The sequence below is a fragment of the Mesocricetus auratus genome, unplaced genomic scaffold (genome assembly GCF_017639785.1).
Source record: "Mesocricetus auratus isolate SY011 unplaced genomic scaffold, BCM_Maur_2.0 Super-Scaffold_100003, whole genome shotgun sequence".
Classification (NCBI taxonomy): Eukaryota; Metazoa; Chordata; class Mammalia; order Rodentia; family Cricetidae; genus Mesocricetus; species Mesocricetus auratus.
Window position 1 is genome coordinate 118,151,870 of NW_024429188.1, and position 19,841 is coordinate 118,171,710.

At 43.0% G+C, this 19,841-nt stretch overlaps 1 protein-coding gene across 4 annotated transcripts in view; it reads right to left on the reverse strand.

The window, feature by feature from the left end:
- Window positions 1-19,841, reverse strand: part of Bcap31 (B cell receptor associated protein 31) — a 38,371-nt gene that overhangs the window by 4,942 nt on the left and 13,588 nt on the right.

Here is a 19,841-nt window from a genome sequence, read left to right on the forward strand (position 1 = left end):
AGCTCCCAGGTGTCTCTGGTGGCACAGTGAGATCCAGGCTGTTGATTCCTGGCAGGAGGGGAGAATTTCCAGTGACATGTGTTCTCTAAAATTAGCAGTCCAGACCTCGTGGCCTAGAGCTCAGGTTTCCCTGCCTCAGCCCAGAGCTGCCCACCAGCCTGCCCCTTACTGGGTTAAAGCCCTAAAAGTAGAAGAAGCTACCAGGCAACCCAGAAGCCAGCAAGTAGTCATGGGCCTGACTCACAGTGACCAGAAGTCACAGAGAAGCCAGAAAGAAAGGCAACTGTGACTAGTCCCAATTCCCAGCACAGAAGCTTCCTAGTTCCTGAACAGGTCCCTTTAAACTTTAAGAGGGCCCACTCCACACTTAGAAATGGGGGTGGGAGCGGCAATGTGTGCCACCTGGGGGTAGATATAGGGCCCATGGACATTGCTGGGTTCTAGCAAAGATGAGTGAGTAAACCCAAGGGTTGCCACTCCCACCTGGCCAGGCAAATGGCTGCTAGGGAGAGTCAAAAGGCATCACCCCACTGGTAGATGACTGCCACAACCAGAAAGGTGCTGCAACAGGTATCTTGAATGCTATCCTAGACCCTTCTCAGATCTTGCGAACCAGGGTTTCTTAAATAGTTCAGGACATGCACAGAATACAGCATCCATAAAACCCAAGCATAAGACCCAGCACCCGCCGGGCGTTGGTGGCGCACGCCTTTAATCCCAGCACTCGGGAGGCAGAGGCAGGTGGATCTCTGTGAGTTCGAGGCCAGCCTGGTCTACAGAGCGAGTTCCAGGACAGCCTCCAAAGCCACAGAGAAACCCTGACTCGAAAAACCAAAAAAAAAAAAAAAAAAAAAAAGACCCAGCACCCACAAAACCCAAGCATAAGACCCAGCACCCATAAAACCCAAGCATAAGACCTGGACATTGTCTGCTCACAATTCTGACCTTTGGTTTTCAGCCAGTAGGAAGAAAGCCACACTGCCAACCAGGTCCTGATATTCCTTCCTCTGGCCAACTGTCATGGACATTTCCCATCTCCCTTCCAGGGCACCCTAGTTGACCTCCAAGGACAAATACTGTAACTGCACCCCAAACACACACACTGACAGTTCTTTCATACCACCTGTGTTGGAGTTGTCATTTTCCCTGGTATGTTGCATCTCATGCCCTTGCCTACAACTTCTCCTCATCAACTTTCTTACCATTTCCACTTAAGCCCATCTTCTCTCCTTCCTACTTATCCCCTGCCCTTGCCCCCTAACTGCCTCATCCTTCAACCACTCAAGTTTTCAGAGGATATGCACTCTGTAACATATGCTGCTACTAACAGATCACTTTTAAGATGTCTGTTACCTAGTACTCTGTTCCTCGGGTGTCTACTCTGTATTCTAGATTTTCTTCCAGCTAATTTTATCCCCTAAAGGGTCTTTCTGCCACCAGACTCCTAATTCAACTACCTACTAAATATAAGCTTTGATGCTATCGCAAATATTCCAGAGTCTGCCAAGATGGGTCTTCCATTACTCCAGAGGGAGCTACCAAGTGTGTTCCTGCTGTAGTGCCAAGCGTATAAGCTGTCTTCAACTCTGTCCTCCCTGTTCCTCATCAAGTCCTGTGTTTTCCATGTCAGCTCTAGAGAAGACAACCTCTAGTGATTCCCACCACCAGTGCCTGGTGCTTCTTCCCTACTGGCATCGGTACAAAGTTCCCATCCACCCCAGAGCTGACAAATTTGACTGGTTTCTCCTCTGGTTGAGCCACTGTATGGGAATAATGGCAAGCCATCACCATGCCTGAAACATGCCTAGTTCTACACATCAACCACCATACCCTTTCCTAGCCAGTTCAACCATCAACTCCCTTGGAAAACCCTTTCTTGTTGGGGAGGTGCCCTCTGATGTTCCCACAGCAGTCCCCCGGTATATCTCAGGCTCTTGAATCCACTTTCTCAGGATATTCAGTTATCCACTTTCTCAGGATATTCAGTTAGCTGGTTGCCCTATCAAGTTACAAACAGTTTTAGGCTGACCCTATACATGTTATCTCTACTCTCCCAGACCAGGTACAACAAAAAGAAATTAGGTGACATAAGTTACTCGTGAGACAGGGGAATGGATGTATTTAAGGCTGCCCTTTTTCTTCTTGCTAAACCCATATCTACCTGGCAGCCTGGCACTGGGGGAAGAGGAAGAGGGCAAGGTGATATAGTACTCACTGCCCTATCTAACAGCAAAGAAGATAAAAGAAGCAGCAGGAAGGTACTGGCTCAGACTCTGCCAGCGAGCAAGCTGGAGCTATGGCCGAAGTGGCAGCTGAGAAGCCACATGGGAAACTCAATTCACTACCTCAAGCTCTGGCCTCCACCCCAAACCTTAAGGCCCTGGCAAGACAAATTAAGCCTTTCCAGTATTTGCCAGCCTAGGAGCCATTCTTCTGGAACATTTTACTCCTCTTTCTCACACTGAGCTACTCATCCAGATCCCACTTGCTAGTCACGTCTCAAGCACGGTCTCCATTGTTCTCTATGGCATTTTCTAGGCCCCTAGAACTGAGTGTCGTGTATGCTGAACACAGACAAGCTTCAGGATTGTGATACTTTGATCCCAAAACACATAAGCCTACAGAAACCAGAAATGACTACTTCGTGGCCTCTCTCCTACTATCTACTGTGCATTGCTCTGCTTTATCTTCTGAAGACTATTACTCGGAGTAACTATTCATACCCATTCACTTAAAAAAACATAGGTGAAAAGAGCCAAAGAAACTTCCTAAAGGTCTAGAGTAGTCACTGACAACAGCTCAGGGTTCTGATTAACTGAATCCAAGCACAGATGCGAAGCACAGAAATCAGAACTTAACAAAATACAGATGTGTCCTTGGCAGACAAATACCTGAACTCAACTTGGTGTTCCTGGTAAAATATTCTTGGATACTAAGCAGGGCTATCATGCTTTTATAAAAGGCTGAGTAAACAAGAGAAGGCAAGAGAAATTGAATCTCTCTTTGGCCTCTAGAGAAACAGTCCCAACATCAAAGTGGCTCACAGGCACTTTTCACCTATCTACCCCAGTGAGCAAACAGAAGGAGAAAAACATGAACAGGAAGTGGTAGAAGAAGCAAATCCCGATTGAAAGGTTCCATGGTGTGGCCCATAACAGCCTTAGCTGACAAGCCACCCCTGCAAACATAAGTTGTATACACAAGTTCTTCTATGCTTCTGTCCCATGCCAAGTAGGGCCTTGGTGTCACAGTGCCACCTGCTGACTTCATACTGTTACAGTCTAGCAAAATCCTCAAGTGTGGCATGGCCTTGGGACACTCTGTAAACATACCTCAACTTCCTGGAAGCAACCTAGATGCCCCTCAACTGAAGAGTGGATAGAGAAAATGTGGTACATTTACACAATGGAGTATTACTCAGCAGAAAAAAACAATGGAATCTTGAAATTTGCAGGTAAATGGATAGCACTGGAAGAAACCATCCTGAGTGGGGTAACCCAGTCGCAAAAAGACAAACATGGTATGTACTCACTCATATATGGATTTTAGACATGGATCAGGAGAGTGCCAGTCTGCACTTCCACTAACAGAGAGTCTGGGAAACAGGAAAGAACCTAAAAGATATGCAAATATGCATAGTACCCAAGAGAAGAGGATTGAGACAAGATCCTCTGAATGGATGGGGAACACGGCAAGGGGGGGGCAGTGGGAGCTGGGAAGAAGAGAGGGGGAGAAGAGGAAGAGAGAGTAGGTCATGGGGGAACAGGAAGTTTGAGTGGGTGGAGGTAGAATAGGGGGAAGAGGGAATCATAGATTAGAAGACAGATCAGGCACCAGAGTGACCTCTAGTGATCTAATGGGATAACACCAATTGGCAAGCTAAGCAATAGTGAAGAGACCACCTCGAATGCTCATTCCTGATAAGGAACTTGATGTCTATAACCATCAGGGAGCCTTCATCCAGGGACTGATGGAAGCAGAGGCAAACACCCACAGTTAAATACTGAACAGAACCCAAGGAACCCAGCGACAGAGAGAGAGGAGCGATGAGCAAATTGGTAAAGAATGGGCTGGCAAAACCAGCAGAGACAGCTGATCTGAACAAGGGAGAGCTCTTGGACCCCAGACCGACAGCGGGGAGGCCAGCATGGGACTGATCTGGACCCCCCCCCAATGTGTCAGTGAGAAGGCCTGGGCAACCTATGGGGCCCTGAGCAGTGGATCAGTGCCTATCCCTGGAATACAAACAGTCATCGTGTGCCCATAGCACAAAGAGGGATGCTCTCTCAGCCTGGACTCTTAGGGGAGTGCCTGGACCCTACCCTGAGTGAAATGACAGACTCTAGATATCCCCTATGTGGAAGGAACTGGCAATAGGGTGGGAAGCTGGGGGGGGATGGGGAGTGCAGGAAGAGGGGAGGGAGAGGGAACTGGGATTGACATGTAAAACAAGCTATTTAAAATTAAAATAAAAAAATTTAAAAAAAAACATACCTCAACTATTGGAAGAAAAGATAAAGAACCCTGACAAGGAACCACAACCAGGAGATACCCAGAAAAGACTTCAGGTGAAGCAAGGTAGTAACAGAACTTCCATTGCTCCAAGTCTCTCAACCTCAAGTACCAGCAGTCATGAAAATAAGGAAGAGACAGAGGGTCAAGGCAGCCATGATAAAAAAAGGGGCCATAACTCAAGGCTCTCCAAGGAGACCCATATGGCTGAGTTATAATAGAGGATTAAGTAATAAGTCCTAGGACTATAGCATCAAGGATCTATGTCAAGTCTTCATGCCCAGTGACATGTCAGAAAGATCCCTTCACCAGGGCACAGTAGACAAGTAGATAGAGCAAGACTAGTAGTGGAAGAACACTTGGTAGGAAAGGCTCCTGCCAGTGGACACAAAGGATAATGGTGACTCTACTGTGGTAGTGGTCCTAAAGGTAGAGAAGAGAGTCTTAGAGAAGGGAACCACAGGCTGTGTCATGGGTAGAGTTTCAAAATTAAAGAAAGTTCTGGAGGCTACTATAAAAGAATATGAAAGTTCATTTACAGTACTGAGTGTTTTTATACTTAAGATGGTTATGTGTGGTTATCTGTGTTTTCCATTAAAATTGTATAAGACATATGGGATGAGACAGGACAGCATACACTCAGTTCCTGGGTTTTGGAAACAGTGTTAAAATAGTTGTTTTCAGGCATAGCACATATCACAGGAAAAGAAACATAAGAGGTAAGAGAGTGGTTTAAGTATTATGTAAACAGGTGGCAAAAGCAAGCTAATCTCCATGTGTTCTGACTCTGGTCTAGCAGAAACCATGCCATTCTCCATGAGTGAGTGCCTGGCTCTCTCTCACCACTGGCACTCAATCTTCCTAGCTTCCCTCTCCTTTGCAGCTCCCAAGCCTCTTCCTCTTTCTGGAATACACTCAATCCTGACTGTGCCAAGTCTAACTTGCCTGCCCTGTCCTCCCACTGTGCTCTGCTGCCCCTATTCATGAACTGCTCCCTCAGAGGCCTCCTTATGAAGCAGTCCAGAGTTCCCTTTCTTTTTTGGGGGGGGGGGGGGGTTGCTGTGTTTTTTCAACACAGGGTTTCTCTGTGTAGCCCTAGCTACAGAGCCCAGGAACTTGCTCTGTAGACCAGGCTGGCCTCAAAGTCAGAGATCTGCCTGCCTCTGCCTCTACCTCCCAAGTGCTGGAATTAAAGGCGTGTGGTGTGCCACCTCACCTGGTCAGAGCTCCCTTTCTAGCCAGCGACCAAGTCCTCATGTTCAATATGCTCAGAGCACAACATGTCAGCGGCCAGTGCCTCTCATATGACTCCCCCCCTGACTCCTGCTATTATTACCATGGTTCAGACACCAGCATTTCTCATAACTTTTCACTCCTAGATTCTTCTGCTTTCCTCCATCTCATATGCTCTTACAAAAAAACCTTAATCCATGATGCTGACCAGACATAGCACTACTTAAATAACTTAACTGTCCACCACAGAGAAACCTTGCCCTTTGTCTCTCCTGACCCATCTACCCCACTCTATTAGCCAGGACCTATCCAGATCCTCCTAGTGAATCAAGAACACAGAAGGCAAAGAGAAAGCAGGGGCAACACAGATATCCCCAAAAAGTCAGAAGACTCAAACAACATCAGTTTAGCTAAGGCAATAGAAAAAAGTGACAATGAGAGATATTTTCCACTGATTATAATGAAAAAAGTCCAAAGGCTTTCTGTCCCTAACAGCTGGAAAGTGGCAGACACACAATGCTAGAGAGATAGATGAAAACTGTTTTAGAAAAGCATTCATAACAAACTAGCTTAAAAATTCCAGTTAGCAGCCAGGTGGTAGCAAAGGTAAGGTAAGATATTGTAGAAGTATTCATCTTCCTGAAATGTAGAGGTAGGAATGTGCACTCCAATGGAAGGGGCAACTTCTAACCCTATATAGCCCAGGCTGACACTGAACATGCTATGATCCTCCTGCCTTTGCCACCCTCATGCTTGGATTATAGGTAAAGCTTGATCCTGTTTTTCAAAATAAGGTGGGTTCTCAAGTGGTGGTGGCACACGCCTTCAATCCCAGCACTCGGGAGGCAGAGGCAGGCATATCTCTGTGAGTTCAAGGCCTTAAAAAGCAAACAAGAGGTGGATTCTTCAGGAGAAAAAAATCTATGTTCGTGGTCAAAGCATTCAAAAATTGAAACCTCAACACTGCCAGTGCCAAGCTCTTGGGAGTCAGAGAGGCTTCTGAACTACTCTGAATGCTAATTTCCTCCTTGCAGAAATGTAAAACTTTATTATGTGCCTTGTCTTAGGATGTTTAATGAGTAATAAAATTGATGTTATGTATTGAAGGATCTGGAAAGGTATATGTCAAGACTGGCTATTGCTGGTACGGTGGTGCATGCTTTTAATCTCAGCACTTGAGAGGCAGAGGAGGCAAGTGAGTATTTGTAAGTTTGAGGCCAACCTGGGATTCATAAGGAGACCATCTCAAAGGAAAAATTGCAGCTATAAACAGGGCTAAAGTGGTAGCTCAGTGCCTAAGAGTGCTTGTAGTGTAAGCATGAGGATTTGAATTCAAACAGTAACCTGTTGGTTTTTTTTTAAACTCTTCACTCTTTTTCTCTTTGGGGGGACCCACCACACAGCCCCCCAAAACACACACACACACAGAGGGAGAGGGAGAGGGAGAGGGAGAGAGAGGGAGGGAGGGAGGGAGAGAGAGAGAGAGAGAGAGAGAGAGAGAGAGAGAGAGAGAGAGAGAGAGAGAGAGAGAGAGAGAGAGAGAGAGAGAGAGAGTCTATTGCTTATAAATGCCTAGCCTTAACTTGGCTTATTTCTTCCCAGTTTTTCTTAAATTAACCTGACTACCTTTGCCTCTGGGCTTTTATCTTTCTCTATTTCTGTATGTCTTACTCCAGGTCTGGCTGGATGGCTGGCCCCTGACATCCTACTCTCCTTGCTCTCTTGCTCTTTCTCTTCCCAAATTTCTCCTCCTACTTATTCTCTCTGCTTGCCAGCCCCACCTATCCCTCTCCTGCCTCGCTATTGGGCATCTAGCTCTTTATTAGACCATCAGGTGTTTTAGACAGGCAAAGAATCACATCTTCACAGAGTTAAACAAATGCAGCATATAAAAAGCAACATATTTTTGCATCATTAAACAAATGTTCTAGAGCATAGACAAATGTAACACATCTTAAAATAATATTCTACAACAATAAAAAGTAGGTCATGACTACATGCACCTATAATCCTAGTACTGTGGGGAACTGAGACAGGATTTCAGGAACTTACTTGCCACTAACACTGAATACCAGCCTCATTTCAGGCTCAGCGAGAGATGTATCTCAAGAGAAAAATAATGTGGAAAGTGACAGAGTCAGACACCTGATGTCCTCCTCTGGCTTCCACATCCACACACAGTCCCCCACGCACATACATACATACACATACACACACACACACACGCGCGCGCGCACAAAGTGGTCATATAACATTTTCGAGAGCTTATTTTCCTATTTTTGCTCATTTAAAGTCTCATTTGGGTGAGAAGGTTAAAGGCAGTTGAGAACAGATAATTTAATATGCAAAATAGCCTGAGTTCAATTTCTAGCACTACAAAAAAAAACTCTTATATTCCTCTAATAAACACATGGTACCATTTTACTTCTTGGTCTTCAGATACATAACAGATAGTAAGATATTACTGTTACTAACCTCTTACAAAAAGATTAACACAAACAGGGAAGTAGAGTTTAGCTTACAGACTGTGCCAACATCTACCTATCAAAAGCCAGGAAAAAGAACATTCTACTATGAGATCTGCAACTGGATGTGAGATAAACTCACTCATCCAGTCCTAACAAGTTTCATTACTACAAGGAATCTGGTATCTGGACCAGGTCTAGAATCAGGCACGGGTTCTGTGTATGGCAGTCTCTCCTGAATGTCCTTCATTTACAAGGGCCCACCTAATATAAAGGATTGTTATAGTTCCTCCTGGTTTCAGTTAGAATTGAACAAAGCACAGTAGACTCAGACACATACCCACCCCCCAATCCACAGAGGCCATCGTGTAGCTGGCCAATGCCCTAGATATGCCCTCGTTTAATAAATGTGAAGAGTGGGGGTGAGAGAGAGGAAGGCTGCTTATTTAAAGTCACACAGCTGCTGGAAAAGAAGCATGGGTCAAGCCCCATGACCTCTAATGTCCATTCTACTGCTCTCACAAACACAGATAACCCAACAATGTGAAGGTGTGTGCTGTCCAGCTACACTCCCATAGAATATGGGCATCACTCTGTCCTGATTCAAACATGATACACTAAGGGTAACTCAGTGTGCTATCTCCCAGTCGGCTACCTTATTTGACTTTCTGTAGAGCAACCCAGCAATTTCCTACACACAGTAATGCTCCATGGTTTGCTAAAAGCCTCACAAAATAGTTCTCATAACACAATCAAATTTGGCACAGTAAAGACATTACTCTTGTTAGTCCACACAGGAATAAACATATATACCTATCATCCATTAAAAATATGTAAGAGGATCTTAAAAATAGTGGTATTTTGTTTTTGTTTTTTCTAATTCTTCCTCTGTTCAAATCATTATCCCAGTTGTTCGTGGGGTGGTTTTGTTTTCTATGTATTTAGTATCTGGAATTCTTTGTAAATTCTGGATATTGGTCACAGGTCTAAAGTATAATTAGTAAAAAAAAAACCAACCAAACAAAAAAAACTTCTTTCATTTAAAAAATATGTAAGAGAAATTTGGGAGATGGCTCAATGTTCAAAGTGCTTGCAAGCATGAGGACGTAAGTTCCAAACCCCAGCACCTATGCAAGAATCAGGGATGGCCCAGGAGTGGTGGTGAATGCCTTTAATCTCGGCACATGGGAGGCAGAGGCAGGTGGATCTCTGTGAGTTCAAGGCCACACTGGGCTACAGAGTGAGTTCCAGGACAGCCTCCAAAACAATACAGAGAAACCCTATCTCGAAAAACCAAAAAGAAGAAGAATCAGGTATAATGGCACAATAGCACATACCTAAAACCCCAGTCCAGGGTCAAGAGGAGTAAAGGCAAATACCTAGAGCTCTCTGGCCTGCCAGAGTAGCTGAAAAAGTGAGTTCCAGATTCAGTAAAGAGACTCAGTCTCAAAGAAAGATGGAGAGCAACAGAGGAAGATATTGACACTGACACACACACACATACCCCATATACAAAAATGTGTATAAGGGCCAGGCGTTGGTGGCACATGCCTTTAATCCCAGCACTTGGGAGGCAGAGGCAGGTGGATCTCTGTGAGTTTGAGGCCAGCCTGGTCTACAAGATCAAGTTCCAGGACAGCCTCCAAAGCCACAGAGAAACCCTGTCTCGAAAAACCAAAAAAAAAAAAAAAAAAAAAGAAGGTAACAATAAAAATGTGTATAAGAGCCAGACATGGGGTTTTTGGGAGGAGGTGGGGTGGAGCAGGAAGATGGGAGGGGAGGGACACCTGTGGTTGGTATGTAAATTGAATAAAAAAATAAAAAGTTGTTTCTTTATGCTGACAAAACAAATGATAAGCAGAAGAAAAAAAAGAAAAAAGAAAAGACCCATGCTAGGCCCAGTTCAAAGAAGTGGGGCACCATGTTTAAAAAACAAAAAAATAGGAAAAATGATGGTGAATAAGAGACCCCATCTCAAAAACAACAATAAAAGAAGGCAAAGTGATGGTATATACTTTTAAGCCCAGCACTCAGGAAGCAGAAGCACGTGAATCTCTATGAGGTACAGACAGCCTGGCCTGCCAGGGCTACATGGATCTCTTTTCATTTGTTTTGTTTCTTGAAACAGGATTTGTCTGTGTAGCCTTGGCTGTCCTGGAACTCACTCTGTAGATGAGGTTGGTCTCGACTGCCTGTCTATGCCTCCTGAGTGCTGGGACTAAAGGTTTGTGCCAGTATCACCCTGAAGATCTCATCTCTTTAAAAAATTGCCTAAGTTTGGAGGGGCTCATATACAAGAGGACACATAGAACAAAAACAGAGGTATTAAAAGGTATTAATGTATTAATTTACTATTAGGGCCAACCAACAATATTGGTTGACAGATTCAAGAACATACTTCTTTTTGTTTTTTTGTGGTGGGGTTTTTGTTTTGTTTTGTTTTTTTGATACAGGGTTTGTCTCTGTAGCCCTGGGTATCATGGAACTCACTCTGTAAACAAGGCTGGTCTCAAACTGACAACAATCTGCCTGCTTCTGCCTCCCCAATGCTGGGATTAAAGGTGTACGCCACCACCACACAGCAAGAACATTCTACTAAAATAAAGTAGGAGAACTACTCGCAGTCTGAGGCTAGCCTGTGCTATATATATATATATATATAGCAAGACTCTAGCTCAAAAAAATAAACAATTAATTCAAAGTTCAGAAACATCCCTAGTGTTACCTGTAGCTATGTCTGGGGATAAGATCACAATGGAGCTTGACATTTCTTTAATTATTTGTGCTTTTTAAAAAAATAGTGTTGCCAGGTTGTAGTGGTGGTGGTGGCGGCACACACTTTAATCCCAGCACTCAGTAGAGGCAAGTGGATCTCTGAGTTTAAAGCCCGGCTGGTCTACAGAGTGAGTTCCAGGGCTGTTACACAGAGAAACCCTGTTTTGAAAAATAAAACAAAACAGTGTTTAAAATCTTACATAAAACATCCCCTGATGGGGGAAGTCATTCTATGTATATGTTGTCTTATTGGTTGATAAATAAAGCACTGTTGGTCAATAGGGAAGCAAGATAGGTGGGACTAGGAGTCGAGGAGGATTCTGGAAAATTGTGATCAAGAGAAGAAGGTCTCCATGTAATCCCGAAGAGAGGACACATAAGTATGTGTTCTCGCATCCTGCATGTTCATTTGGGACTGATGCAGTTCAGGAACCAGGCTGGAGGGAAAAAATACACAGTATGATCCCCAGCCTGAAATTTCTGGGTTTGCTTCCCTCCCCCCAATATTCATATTCTCATCCTCACATTCCCCCCTCTGTCTGTAACTGTGCCCATGCATACCAGTAAAGGCCAAGGGAGGACAGCTAATGTTCTGCTTTATCACTCTATCATGTCTCCCCTTATGACAGTGTCTCTCAATGAACTTGATGCTAGGCTAGCAGCCAGCAAGCCCCAAAGATCCTGTCTCTAACTTAACTTAACCTTAACACTGGAGTTATAGCCTTTTTTATTTTACATAATTGCTAATGATCTGAACTCAGGGTCCTCATGGTTAAGAAAGGACTTTTATCCACTGACCATCTTCCCAGCCTCTTAGTTTCACATTTCTTTTACCTGTTTGTGACCAAATATAGTAATTCTGAAACTAGCATTGGTGGCGCACACCTTTAATCCCAGCACTCAGGAGGCAGAGGCAGGTGGATCTCTGTGAGTTCCAGGACAGCCTCCAAAACAATTCAGAGAAACCCCATCTCGAAAAACAAACAAAAAATTTTGTAATTACAAAATAAAAAGGTTTTATAGATATAAGGTATATAGGCAGGAACATTTCTGTGGCTAAAATCACACAAAAACAGAAATTCTAGCTGTATTAGGGCAGGCTGACATGAGAGGACTACAGTGAGTTCAAGAGTCTAGAATACAGTGAGATCCTATCTTCCTCATACACCCACACACACACACACAAAGTAAAGAAGTTTCTTCCAGCTGAGTGGAATGGCATACACTTGCTGTCCTAGCTACTCAAAAGGTTAAGAGACGAAGGAAGATTGTTTGAGTCCAAGCAGTTGAGGTCAGTTTGGGTAACACACTGTCTTAATAAACAAAGATTGCTTCTGGTACCAACTGCTTTGGGAGCTGCCAGTTACCATTCAGACATGGTCAAGTTCAAGAACCATATCACACACAACCAGTCCCCAAAATGGCACAGGAATGGCATCAAGAAACCACAGTCACAAAGATACGAATCTCTTAAGGAGATCAGCCCCAAATTTCTGAGGAATATACGCTGTGCCAAGAAACCTAACAAGAAAGGCCTGAAGAAGATGTAGGCAAACAATGCACCTGCAGAAGCCATCAAGGCCCCTATGAAGCCCAAAGTGGTTAAGCCCAAGATGCCAGAGGGCTCCAGCCGAAAACTCAGCCGCCTTGCTTTTATTGCTCATCCCTAGCTTGGAAAGAGGATCAGAAGCTACATGGCCAAGGGTCATAGGCTTTGCCAACCAAAGCCCAAGGTTCAAACCAAGGCAGAGGCATTGGCTCCTGCTCAGGCTCCCAAAAGGTGCCAGGGATACTTTTACAAATAACCTTGAGGCAAGATCTGCAGATGGATGGATGGATGGTTGTTTGGATGGATGGGTGATAGATATCAAAGTTCTTTAAGGGTTACAGCTACTATCATAAAACCTGACCCTTAGACTATGGAGGAGTATGTACTTCCAGAAAAATTCTAGAAAAAATTAAATAGATTGTGTGTGAGCAACTGGTAAACACACAGGTCCTTGGAATTGTTGCATCTTTTTCCAAGATGTGGCACAAGACCCACCTTTTGACTAGATGGAGCCACAGGAGGGTGCTATAGGCACAGCTAGGCAGTTGGAACAGCTCATAGGGCAGACACATGTGGATGACTGAGCAATATGAGCAAGAAGTTAAATGAGCCATTTGTCTTGCCTTATATGCTTGTCAAAGGGAGAGGAGTAAACAGCAGTTGTCAGTGTAACAGATACAGGATTAGGACTACATAAGCAGTCTCAGTGGTGCACCTGAATGGAAGTTTTCTATCCCAAGTATCATTCTGAGAATGCTGTATGAAATCTACTTTTATCTGAAGCAATCCATTTAGATTAGAAAGAAATTGCAAAACAATTTTACACACTTATTATAGTATTGCCTAATGGTTTGCATTTCCCAGTGTTAGATGACTTATGTAAAACACATAAGTCTTGGATTTTATCCTCAGCACAAGGAAAAAAGAATTATATGCCCAAAAGTGAGAAATTTAATATACATTTATGCAGTAGCAGTTTGTTCAACAATATACCACACATGACTACTATGGAGTTTTTCTTGTCCTGCCAGCTCTGATTAGATTATAATGTAGCTTTTGCCTACAAGAAATATAGTTGAAATAGAAAAGGAAACTATACATTAGAACTGCAAAATTCACAATGAAGGGTTTAGCAGAAGTTTTTATAGATCTCAATAACTACTTTAAAAAAACATAGGGCCGGGCGTTGGTGGCGCACACCTTTAATCCCAGCACTCGGGAGGCAGAGGCAGGCGGATCTCTGTGAGTTCGAGGCCAGGCTGGACCGACAGCCTCCAAAACAGAGGAACCCTGTCTCGTAAAACAAAACAAACAAAAAAAAACATAGGGCTGGAGGTTATAAATCAGAGGCAGACTATGTATGTATCCAGTCTGTAAGAGGCTCAGTGTTCAATCCCAGAGAAAATAAGTCTGAAACACTGACCGCAATCCCCAAAAGTTTTCTACTAAGGAAGAGAAATAGTGTATAATTTTTTACAAGCAAATATATGATAAAACATACACAAAGCAAGTCACAATGGACATATTTCTCAACAAAGTAACACTTAAGAAGATACTATCCAGCTGGGCGTTGGTGGAGCACGCCTTTAATCCCAGCAAAGGCAAAGGCAGGTGGATGTCTGTGAGTTCGAGACCAGCCTGGTCTACAGAGTAAGTTCCAGGACAGCCTCCAAAGCCACAGAGAAACCCTGTCTCGAAAAACCAAAAAAAAAAAAAAAAAAAAAAAAAGATACTATCCTCACAGGAGATTACAGCTCTACATGTATTACTGGCCCTGGAGACCTTATAGTCGAACAAGATGTAGAGATAGATGATTCTGACCTTACACAGCCTAGGACTGATTCTATTTGTGTCTTGGTTTTAACAAAAAGTTTAAAATGTAAACAAAAAACCTTATTGAATAATTACAATGATTTTTGTGCAACCATCCAATGACTTTACATTTACACTGTTATTAACCAAAAGTTTTATACTTTGTTATTAAAATCAGTGTTGGCACACTCCTTTAATCCCAGCATTCAAGAGGCAGAGGCTGGTGGATCTCCGTGAGTTCGATACTAGCCTGGTCTACAAAGTGAGTCCTAGGACAGCCAGGGCTGTTTGTTACAGAGAAACCCTGTCTCAAAAAAAGGCAGGGGCAGGGGCCTGGAGAGATGGCTCAGAGGTTAAGAGCACTGACTGCTCTTCCAGAGGACCTGAGTTCAATTCCCAGCAACCACATGATGACTCACAGCCATCTGTAATGAGATCTGGTGACCTCTTCTGGCCTGCAGGCATACATAAATCTTTATAAAATTTTCAAGCTAAATTTAAAAGAAAAGCAGCCTACATGTGTGGTATTTATAAGTCTATAATATGGTAGGTATCATTCACTTCTCAGCCCCTCCCAATACCTTACCCAGAGTAATGGCCTGTATTGCAAGTTATATTCATAACCCCATAAAGATACACTGCATTTTATTTTTATGTACCTTTCCTTTTCATTATTTAAAGTTTGTTTATTTTACTTATGAGTGTTTTGCCTACTTATATGTATGTATGTATGTGTACCACATGCATGACTGGTGTCCACAGAGGTTAAAAGAGGGCATCAGGGTGGAGGGATGGTTCAGTGGTTAGCCCAGTGGTTATGAGTACTACCTCTTCTTCCAAAGGACCTGGATTCAATTCTCAGCACTCTCATGGTAGCTTACAATTGTATGTAAACAGGCATGCACATAGTATAGAAACACATATGCAGATAAGACATCCATCTACATATAGATGAATACATACATATACATAAACAAATAAATAGATAGGTGAGTAAATAAATAGTCAGGTGTAGTGGTTCACATTTTTAATCCAACCATTTGGGATATAGAAGCAGGCCTGATCTCTGTGACTTTGAAGCCAATCTGGTCTATACATGAGTTCCAGTATAGCCAGAGGTACACAGTAAGACCCTATCTTGGTGGCGGGGGTGGGGCTAGGGATGGGGTCTGGTGTCAGATTCCCTGAATTGGTTATGGATCATGTAAAGCCTGGGTCCTCTGCAAAAACAAGTGCTTTTATCTGCTGAGCACTTTTTTTAATGGATTTTTGAGATAGGGTTTCTCTGTGTAATTGCCATGGCTGCCCTGTAAATCACTCTGTAAACCAGGCTTCTCTGGAATGAAGAGATCTGCCTACCCCTGCCTCCTAAGAGCTGGGATTAAAGGCGCTTATCACTACCGACACCACCCCCTCTCCACCACGGTCTGTTTTTTTGTTTTGTTTTGTTTTATTTTCAATGCTGAGCACTGAACTCTACAGGCACCTTCCCTACTCTGAACTTTTGTCCCAAATTCAATTAAGCTTTAACAAGCCCAAGTCTTTGTGTTCCTGTTTAATTCAGTCATCCTTGCCCTTGATAAACCTTATGTGCCCATTTATAAATGTCTTCCCATTAAAAATTCAGGTCTCACATTCCAGCTAGCCCAATTAGTGAGGCCATCTAGACCTCTGAAAGGCCATTCAGGTACTTGCTACTTCTGTTAGTGTCTACTTCTTGCCATATCTGCTCACCACAGCCTCATCCGGGTGGAATAGGCCAAGGATGGACAGAAAGCCTCATGAGTCATGAGGCCTCTATCTAAATGGCACTGCTCTGTATAGTAGCAACTTACGTGAATTAGAACTACACCTAAGAACACTGGTTAGGCCAGCACCCTGCCCACACTTTAGCACTGGGTCCCTAAAAGCTTTCAGTATTGGAATATTTTATCATTTAAGGAAAAACAAAACTCAGGGGTAAATATTAAGGAATAAACCTGAGAAAGCCACAGAGTGACCAAGATAGGACCCTCCCTATCTACTTCCTTCATCTAAGTAAATACAACCCCTTGGTCGTGCATCTTCCTTTTCTGTGTGCTTCTCTTTCTCCTTTTAGTCCGCCAGAGATCTGGATGCCCCATTCCAATCAGCTGAATGTGGACTTTTCCTGCTGAACTAAGGTTGGCTCCATTGGTGGTGGTCCCAGAGTAATAAACATGATCAAATTTCACCCAACATTTCAGCCTAGTAAATACTGCTGAAAATCTAGGGCCAGAGAGATGGTTCAGAGCACTGGCTGTTCTTCCGAGAGGTTCTGAGTTCAATTCCCAGCAAACACATGGTGGCTCACAACCATCTACATGCCAGAACACTGTATACATAATAAATATTTTAAGAAGAATCTTATATTTGACCTATAGAAGAGAGGGATAAGACTTACAGAACTCTCTAGTAATTCTGATCCCCTTTCTCAAAAGGACACAAACCTCTCTAGAACATGACTTCGGGTCTAACTCAAATCTTCCCATTCTAGTCATTTCCCCATCCACCCTCACTACTTGGTAACTAACTGGGAAGTAAGCATGTTTGTTGCCTTCCAAAATTTATCCTACTCTACAGTTCCTTAAGGATTTCTAGCAATTCCATTTCTAGCTGATCTTATAGTTTCTGAATAAAATCTCATCACGTCTAAGCGAAGTTAATTGTTTGGAAAAGCTTGGCATGCTGGTAGAGTCTTATATACTGGGGGTTTCAATCTGTCCTCCATCTTCTTACTTAACAAAGCCATATAAAAGCCTGCTTTCTGTTGGGCGTTGGTATCACACAAATTTGATCCCAGCACTTGGGAGGCAGAGGCAGGCCGATCTCCGTGAGTTCGAGGCCAGGCTGGTCTACAAGATCGAGAGCCAGGATAGTACAGGACTGTTTCACAAAGAAACTATATTTTTAAAAAAAAAACCTGCTTTCCCACTGAAGAACAACAGGTTTCACTCTCCATACTCTGTGCATGTTTGTGCATGTGTGTATGCACATTAAAGATGTCATCTAGGGCCTTACACATACTAGGCACTCTGCCACTAAGCTACACCCTGTAGCCCCATCCCCACTGTATTTTTTTAAAACTCTACATATCTAGGATATGTGTCAACTTCTCCAGCATTCTCATCTCTTGACTTTCACCCTGTAGCCCCATCCCCACTGTATTTTTTTAAAACTCTACATATCTAGGATATGTGTCAACTTCTCCCAGCATTCTCATCTCTTGACTTTCCTAAATTTGAAGATGTTAAGCTTGAAGATGATCAAACATACTACTTTAAGCCAAGTAGGCTAACATATATTTAATATTGTCAGCTACTCAGGAGGCTGAAGCAGAGGAATGATAAATTTGAAAAACAGTCCAGGCAACTTGATGATATCCTAGTTCAAATCTTAAAGCAAAGAGGTCTGGAGAGATGCCTCAGTAGTAAGGAGTACTTGTTACTCTTGCAGAGGACATTGCTACAGTTCCAAGTACCTATTCAGTATCTCACAACCATTCATAGCCCCAATACTAGAGCATCTAACAGGCAAACATGTGATGCACATACATGTATACAGGCAAAACATTTATATACATAAAATTTAAAAAATCTAAAAAACTTTAAGTAATTTAAAGGATATGCTTCAGTAGTAGAATATGTGCCTAGTAGGCAAGAGGCCCTGGATTCAAGGCCTGGTACCAAAAAAATAATTAGCACTCACATGCACATAAACATATAGATTATCTTAACAATGTCTTAGAGCTTGGGTAGTAGCTTAGAGTGAGGGTAGTAGCAGATCATAATGTGCTTTGCATGTGTAGAGTCTTAGGTTGTACAAACATACAGTGATGACTCACCATACTAAAACACTAAAGAGATACAAATGTAAGTAGACACAGATACATAGACATACTGACAGACACAAACACACAACCCTTACTTGCTTCCATATTTTACTCTCCTCAACTTGGATTGTGAAAATCCAAGATCATCTGACTGACTGTTTTGTTTATTATTATTATTATTATTATTTACATTCCACTTACTGACTGTTTTCTGGAAAGCTAAAATCTGGACAGGTATTAATGCCTACTGAAGCACAACATGCCAGGTGATTAAGAGGGTAAAAATCCCTTAAACACTAAATCTTGAGTCTTTGGGTCTAAAGTCAGGTAAGAATGGCAATGTAGCACTGTCTCAATGGCCCCCAAATTCATGTTTAGCTTTAATCTCCATTGTGATAATACTAAGAGGAAGAGTAGGGTCCATTGGGAAATTATTAAGCTTTGGAGGCTTTGCTCTCATAAACAGATTAGTGTCTTATAAAGGTCCACAGGAAACTAACTTGTGCTTTTTATGCTGTTAGCATGTGAGAATAGTGTTCCTCCCCTCCAGAGGAGGTACCGTGAAACCCTCACTAGATAGACACCAAGCCTGTCCATGCATTAACTTTGAATGACCCAGCCCCTAGAACAGTAAGAAATGCATTTATTACCACAGAACAAATGGACTTGTCCCTGAACAACAGAGCAACCAACATTTTTGGTTTGATTTTATTCTTTTTGAACAATGCTAAGGAGCAAACCCAGGATCTTGCACATACCAGATAAATCCTTTACCACTGAGCTACATTTTCTGCCTACTATTGACATCCTTTTAATACCTTTTTCACCTGCCCTAGACTGAGCATGTTCATCTACTTCTCTGCTAGGTACTTAAGATTAAAGCCCAGGGGTAAAACCAGAAGCAGAAAACAGGGCTCCAGATGCTAATAGGCATTTTCAAGTCATCTGATCTTACCCAATTAGTCACTCTTGCAGCCTTGGTCAAGGCTTTCAGTTTTGTAAGAAATGACCAGAAACCCTCAAGACACCACAGATCACAACATGATCTGGATACAAATTTACACTAGGGAAGGCCTTAACCCATTCATGTTAACTTCTGCCCACACCATCCAATTCAGTACCCCATATACAAAGGACCCCAAACCAGTTAGTCCCTTATGAGATGGACTCCAAAGATCCTTTACCAGAGGGAAAGTTTTGCCACTTATTTCATTCTACAAGCAGAGCACAAGATGGTGGTACATCTGACCTACCACAAAATGTGGTAAGATATGGTCTTTTACTCGGCATAATAGCACACAACTTTAATGTCATCACTTGGGAAGCAGAGGCAGGTAGATCTTTGTAAATTCAAGGCCAGCCTTGTTTACATATGAGTTCCAGGATAGTCAGTGATACACAAACTGTCTCAAAAAAAAAAGCAAAAAACAAAAAACTGAGCCGGGCGTTGGTGGCGCACGCCTTTAATCCCAGCACTCGGGAGGCAGAGGCAGGCGGATCTCTGTGAGTTCGAGACCAGCCTGGTCTACAAGAGCTAGTTCCAGGACAGCCTCCAAAGCCACAGAGAAACCCTGTGTCGAAAAACCAAAAAAAAAAAAACCAAAACAAAACAAAACAAAACAAAAAACTGGATGGTGGTGGCGCA